Source organism: Apodemus sylvaticus, chromosome 6, assembly GCF_947179515.1.
Source record: "Apodemus sylvaticus chromosome 6, mApoSyl1.1, whole genome shotgun sequence".
Lineage (NCBI taxonomy): Eukaryota > Metazoa > Chordata > Mammalia > Rodentia > Muridae > Apodemus > Apodemus sylvaticus.
The window spans coordinates 35,628,642-35,636,176 of record NC_067477.1 but is presented as its reverse complement, the minus strand read 5'-3'; the positions used below and the strand labels follow the sequence as shown (position 1 = coordinate 35,636,176).

General features: G+C 44.4%; 1 long non-coding RNA gene across 1 annotated transcript in view; it reads right to left on the bottom strand.

Annotated features, from left to right (window-relative positions):
• The window catches only part of LOC127687090 (uncharacterized), a 375,067-nt gene that overhangs the window by 182,174 nt on the left and 185,358 nt on the right, over positions 1–7,535 (bottom strand). The gene's annotated exons all lie outside the window — the stretch shown is intronic.

Here is a 7,535-nt window from a genome sequence, read left to right as displayed (position 1 = left end):
AACTTTAAAAGTTCATTTAAATAAATAAATATATAAATAATAAAAATATTAAGGGGCTCGTAGGAGTCTCTAACGTATCATTAAGAAACCACTGTTTTGGTCGGGTGGTGGTGGCGCATGCCTGTAATCCCAGCACTCTGGGAGGCAGAGGCAGGCAGATTTCTGAGTTCGAGGCCAGCCTGGTCTACCGAGTGAGTTCCAGGACAGCCAGGGCTATACAGAGAAACCCTGTCTCGAAAATAAACCAAATCCAAAAAAAAAAAAAAAAAAAAAAAAGAAACCACTGTTTTATTCTCACTTTTGCCACTAACTAGGGGTCTACCTCAGAAATATCATATCCCCTTTTTGATCCTTTCTGCATCTCTAATAAAAAGGACTGGACTTTTTGCAAAGACTTCTGATGACCATAACTTCTGTAATTAGCCCTTCTGACCCATAAGTACAGGAGAATACTCTTCCTCATCCCCGCACCTCTTAAGACTGGCCTTTCCTTCTCCCCAGCTCAGATTCTAGGTCACAAATGACGTCTTCCCTTGCTTCAAGCGCGTATGCATTCTACTTATTCCACCTAGTCCAAACGGGCCCTGGGGAAAGAGCGTGTCCCACTGGAAGGAGGGAGAAAGGACTGCACAAGATCAGGGACCAAGACTGAATGGTAGGTGGCTTGTTTGTCATGAGGTAAAAATAGTGTGGCCCAGCGGAAGGAAAGGAAGGACTCCTCAATACCAGAAACCAAGTCTGATTGGTGGTGCGTTTGCCCTGTATCTCTACTGTACCTAAAAGTTAATCGGTGTGGTAGTTTGAGTAAAATGGTCCCCCCATCTGCCTCCAGCACTTTAATACTTGGTCCCTAGTTAGTGGCCCTTTGGGGAGGATTAGGCTGTGTGGCCTTGCTGGAGAACTGTCCTGGGGACTGTCTTTGAGGTTTTGAAAGATTCTCGAATGGCTGAGAAGCACCTAAAGAAATGTTCAAAGGCCTTAGTAATCAGAGAAATGCAAATCAAAACAACCCTGAGATTCCACCTTACACCAATCAGAATGGCTAAGATCAAAACCACAGGTGACAACACGTATTGGAGAGGATGTGGAGAAAGAGGAACACTCCTCCATTGCTGGTGGGATTGCAAACTGGTACAACCACTCTGAAAATCAATCTGGAGGTTCCTCAGAAAATTGTAAATAGATCTACCTGAAGACCTAGCTATATCACTCTTGGGAATATACCCAGAAGATGCCCCAGCATGCCACAGGGGCACATCTTCCACTATGCTCATAGCGGCCTTATTTGTGATAGCCAGAAGCTGGAAACAATCCAGATGTCCCACAACAGAAGAATGAATACAGAAAATGTGGATCATTTACACAATGAAATACTACTCAGCTATCAAGAATGCGGACATCCTGAGTTTTGCAGGCAAATTGATGGAACTAGAAAATGTCATCCTGAGTGAGGTAACTCAGACCCAAAAGGACAAGCATGGTATGTTCTCACCAATAAGTGGATGTTAAAAAGTACAGAGTACCCAAGATACAGTCCACAGAACTCAAAAAGGTCAACAAGCTGAAGTGGCCAAGTGAGGACGCCTCAGTCCCACTTGGGAGGGAGAACAAAGCAGTCACAAATGGGGAGGGAGGAGGATCTGGGAGGGGAAGTGGACAGCAACTGGGAGGGAGTGGGGGGAGAGGATCTGGAATCGGGTGAGGGAAAAGAACTGAAGCCCTGAGGGCCAGCAGAAAAAAATGGAAACAGGCCACCTCAGGACATAGGAGATTGGGGGACCCTCCAGAATACACCAGAGACCTGAGAGGTAAGAGACTCTCGGGACTCAAAAGGAGGGACCTTAGATGAAATGACCGACAGTAGGGAGAGGGAACTGTTAGAGCTCACCTATGGCAGGAAGACGGCATCAAATGAGGGAGAGGGGGGCCATCCCACAGACACAACCCTGATCTATAATTGTGCCTCTCTGAAAGAATTACAGGGATGGAAGTGGAGAGGAACCTGAGGAAAAGAAGGTGCAGTGACAGGCCCAAAGTGGGATCCAGCTCAAGGGGAGGCCCCAAGACCTGACACTATTACTGAGGCTATGGAGGGCTCACAAAAAGGAACGAATCGTGACCATACTCCAGAAGACCCAATAAGTTGTGGAAAAGAGTCAGATGCAGATATTTGCACCCAACCAATGGACAGAAGCAGCTGACCCCTGTTGTTGAATTAGGGAAGACTGAAAGAAGCTGTGGAGAAGGGCAATCCAGTAGGATGAGCAGCAGTCTCATTTAATCTGGACCCCCGAGATCTCTCAAACACTGGACCACCAAACAGGCAGCATACACCAGCTGATATGAGGCCCCCAACACACATACAGTAGAGGGACTTCTGGGTCTGTGTTCATTCAGAGATGATGCCCCTAACCCTCAGGAGACTGAGGCCCCAGGGAGTTTAGAGATCAGGTGGGGTGAGGGGTGGGGACATCCACGTGGAGATAGGGGGTAGGGAGGAGGTACGAGGTGTGAAACAATCAGGGGTGGATGGGGGATAAAACATGGAGTATAAAAAATTAATTAATTTTTAAAAAAGAGACTCGCTATTTTCACTTAGTTCCCTTTGCTGCTTGAGATGTGAACCTTCAACTCTCAGCTTCTGTTCATCCACATGCCTGCTGCCTGCTGCCTGCTGCCTGCCGCCTGCTGCGTCTACTCTGCCATGGGCTCATCTCTCTGGAATTGTAAGCTTCAAATAAACCCTTTCTTGTAAGAATTGCAGCGGTCATGGTGTTTTCTCACAGAAATATAAAACTAAATGTGAACATGGTAGATCCTACCTTTAATTGTAGCACTCTGGAGACTAAGTGGATTGTGGGTTTAAGGTGAGCCAGGGCTACATAATGAGACCTTGTGAATAGATAGATAGATACATACATACATACACACATACATACATAGCATATGTAGATGAATAGTGAGAGAGAGAGAGAGATTGATTGATAAATGGGTGAATGGATGGTAGGTGGGTAGATGGGTGGGTTTGCCTCACAATGGGTGGGTTTTTCTTTTTTTTTTTAAATAGTCTCATGTATCCCAGGATACTTGGATACATAGATACATAGATAGAGACATATATACATAGCCAGTCACATAGAAGGGACTAATGATTGAATAAAGTATGTGTTGCTTAAATGAAGGCCAGTTCCTGCATCAAGTCTGTGCTAATGAAAGACCTCTTTGAATTTCTCTTCCCCTGTCTACTACCCTCAGTCCCCTGCCCCAGTCATGATCAGAAGGAAGGAAGTACCCAGTGTCGGAGCTGTGCCATTTCCAATTTGTGGCTGGAGCTTTGGCTGTTCAGAGAAGCCCTCTGGGGAGTCACCAGATCCTGGACCAGCTGGGTACATCATAACACTGACGGGCTAAAAGGAGGAAGAAGGAGAGAATCATTGATTGGCTTTCCTGTGATTTCCCGCTCATTATCTGCTTGCAGCTGCGTTCATCCTTTACCTGAGATGAACTCCAGCAATCTAAAGGTTGGGGAGCCATTTAGAAGTCAGCATGCAACTGTTAGTTCTACCTAAGGAACCCCGAGATCAAGCTCACTCCTGCAGCATGGCTTAAGTAAACTCTCCACTTTCTCCCAAGAGCTTTCTGGAAGTCCAAGTTCCAAATCAGATCTTAAATGAAGGACTATGCATAGCATTTTGCAAAGCAATGGTCCTTTCATTTACTTGAAAATGTCTTTGAAGTACAGACATCTAGGTCCTCCTCCCAGACTTCTTCTTCACAGGTCTGAGGCTCTTAAACAGTCATGAAGTTGCAGGGTGGGTGGTTAGTGGTGCTGGTGTGTGTAGATGTGTATGACCATGTGTATGTCTGTTTGTGTAGCCCTGGCTGTCCTGGAACTCACTCTATAGACGAAGCTAGCCTCGAACTCAGGGATCCGCCTGTGTCTGCCTCCCAAGTGCTGGAATTAAAGGTGTGCACCACCATGCCAGCTACCATCAAGTTATTTTGAGATAGGAAACTTCTGCAGAAGGAGCTAGCCTCACCTGGGCTGCTCAGGACACAATTGCAGACACAGCGTGACAAGTTCACTGATGGCCACATTGTCCCATAAGTTTTCCCTGGAGCCGGGGAGCCTGGCTTCTCTTTGTTTCCTGACTTATAATTAGCTACTTTATTTAGAAACTGAAGGTCATCAAAGAATCACACAAGCTTTGGACTTTGACCATGTGAGTCCAGAACCTAGGTCTACCATTTTCTCTCCACAAAGCCTCATGGGTAATCTCTTAGAGCCTTAGTTTCTACACTCACACTGAACCAAAGGTGCCTCACAATGTTTTTCTTTTTTCTTTTGTTTTCAAATAGAGTCTCATGTATCCCAGAATGACCTTAAACTGGATCCAAGAACGTAACCAAGGATGACTTTGAACCCCAGATCTGCCCGCCTCCACCTCCCAAGCATTGGGAGTATAGACTTATACCATCACTCTCAGTATGCACTGGTGGAGACCAAACCTGGAATTTGTGAATGATGAGCATCTATTTATGGCTTTTAAACTTGGACAAAATCCATCCATAGTTATGAATGTTGGGTCTTCTTCCACAACTCTTGACTAACATTTTGCTCCCTATACTGCAACGCTGAATTGCCAATAAGCACTCTGGAGGCAGAGGCAGATGAATCCCTGAGTTCGAGACCAACCTGGTCTACAAAGTGAATTCCAGGGCAACCAGGGCTCCACATAGGAAAAAAACAAAACAAAACAACAATAAAATACACACATACACACGGATGGATATATATATATCACATATATATGATTTAAATAAAAATTTCACATCTGGGCAGACTAAAGCAGCTTTGTGTGGTTGGTCAGGGTTATCCAAAAACTCCCAAAGTTATAGATTTGGGAGATCTTATAGATACTGCTGCTGCCCTTGGTTTCCCCTCAGAAGTGGAAGATGAGCCCCTGTTGCTAATGACAACCATATACACAGGACCAAGAGGACCTGAGCTTTATCAGACCTGAACCAGGCCATCTCTGGGCACCATGCAAGCTTTCAAGGAGAGAACCAGCTAATAGTCCAGTTCTGAAACCAGTGATCCACAATTTCTCAGCCAAAGGAAAATTCTAAGCATAATCTTCACTGCATCCCAGCCTCAGCATATCAGAAATAATCCGAGAGATGATCCCTGTAATTAATCTAGGCTATGATGACAAAGGCCTTGAGGAGCACCTGCATTCTTCATTAGCACACCTTCAAGGTGCAAATACTACCTAACAGTGGAAGAAAAGGCTTTGAGATACTTTGAAGAATTCAACTTGGCACATGTGAAAAGCTGACTGCCTGTAACTTTTTGCTATATCTGTTCCAATTACCTTCAGGATTGAAGAAGTTAATGACCAAGACCTGGAAAGTACTGCTCACTGCACCAAAAACTGTGAACCGCATGTGTAGTTTAAATTTTTATCTTAGGGACCTGAAGAGATGGGTCAGTAGTCCAGAGCGTTACCCGCTCACTCGGAGGACCTAGGTTTAAGTCCCAGCATCCATGTGGCAGCTCACAACTATAACTCTAGTCCCGGGGGCTCCAGTGCCCTCTTCAGGCATCTGTAGGCACCAGGCACACACAGAGTCCACACACATATATACAAAGAAAACATCAATAAATATAAAATAATATTAGTAAATGTTTTTTTAAAATGTATACTAGAGAGAACTGGAGAAATGACTCAGCAATTAAGAACACTGACTACTCTTCCAGAGGACACGGGTTCAATTCCCAGCACTCACATGGTGGCTCATAGTCACTGTAACACCCCTCTTCTAGCCTCTGCAGGCACCAGACATAGAAGTGCTACACAGACATAGATTCAGTCAAGGTATCTGTACATATAAAATAAAATAAAAGCAAAGCAAAAAATGTATACTAGTGTCTGAGGGTGTAACTTAATGGTGAAGCATTTGCCTACCATGTACAGGGACATGTTCAATCCCCACTACAGAAAAAGAAAGAAAAAGAAATTCAGATAGATAGATAGATAGATAGATAGATAGATAGATAGATAGAATATATCAAAAGTAAAAAGGTGGACTTGGATATAGCTCAGTGATAGATCAGTTATCTACTATTCATAAGGTCCTGTATTTAATCCAAGCATCACCCAAAGGAAAGGAAAGCATTAATAAGTAAATAAAGCAAGTGAAATTAGTTTTAATAATCTTTAATTCAACCCTATAGATAAAAAATATTTAGCTACCATTTATACTTTTAAACGAGAGAGGGTTACATTTATTTTTGTACTTAGTCTTTGAAATCAAGTCTGCGTGTTACTCACACATCACGTCTCTGAAGTAGCCACATTCCAAGGACTTAAGAACTACCAGGGGTTAGTCAGTCAGTGGCTTCCACATTGAACTGCACAGGTCTAAAGAGCTCTCTCAGCTGCTCTGATAGAATAGGCCAAAAAGCATCTCCTCTTCGACTTTTCTGATAACTCCTAAAAAAAAAAATCTTGCTTCTTTGAGCCTAGTGTTTCCTTCAGCATCTCAGAACTAATGACTAGACATTCCCAAAATGATCCAAGTTAGTGTCTTAGGGTTTCAGTGCTGTGAAAAGACACTATGACCACAGCAACCCTTATAAAGGACAACATTTAATTGGAGCTTGCTTACAGGTTCAGAGGTTCAGTCTATTATCATTATAGCATGAAACAAGGCAGAATCCAGACAGACATGGCACTAGAGGAGCTGAGAGTTCTACCTCTAGGCAGCTTAGAAGACTGTCCCAGATGAGGCTTGGAGGAGGGTCTCAAAGGCCGTCCCTAAAATGATACACTTCTCATGTCCACACCTACTCCAACAAGGCCACACCTCCTAATAGTACCACCACCACAGTCAATGGGCGTTCATTCACTCTCTCTGTCACTGAGTTGTGAAAGGGTATTTGCCTTGGACATTTCTCAAGTTCAATGTTCCTCAGCTTCTCGTGTCTGTCCTCTGGCTTTCTACCCTGTCCCTTTCCTTCACTCTTGGGAGACTAGCTCCCCATCAATTTTAGCAAAAATGGAAGAACCACCAAGAATAAACCCTCTACTCCACACCATCACAACAGTGTGTGAAACAAGATTCCAAATCACCTTTCTGTCCTTGCCTCCCAACCCAGCGGCCAGCCCTTCCACTCAGCTCAGGATTCTCCATCTTCCTCCCAGGGATGGAGGCCCCACTCCTTCCCACTGACTCCTCACATCAATCCTTAGGAGGTTCAGTCATTCCTGCACTATGCCACCCACGTCTGTCCCCTCTGACTATCACTCTGCCTCTTTGCCTCTCCTTCAGAGCCAATTGTCTTGAAAGAGTTGTCTACTCTGCCATCTGTACTTTGGTAGACATGCATTTCTGTGTTACTCTGCTGAGCCTTCCTTACCAGTGTTCCCTTTGCCTTCTTTTGTGAGGACATTGGATAGCCATAGGAAAGATGAATTCCAGGCCTTATTAGTTCCTGGCTATTCTGCAATTTTGCCTGCCGGCCTTACCAT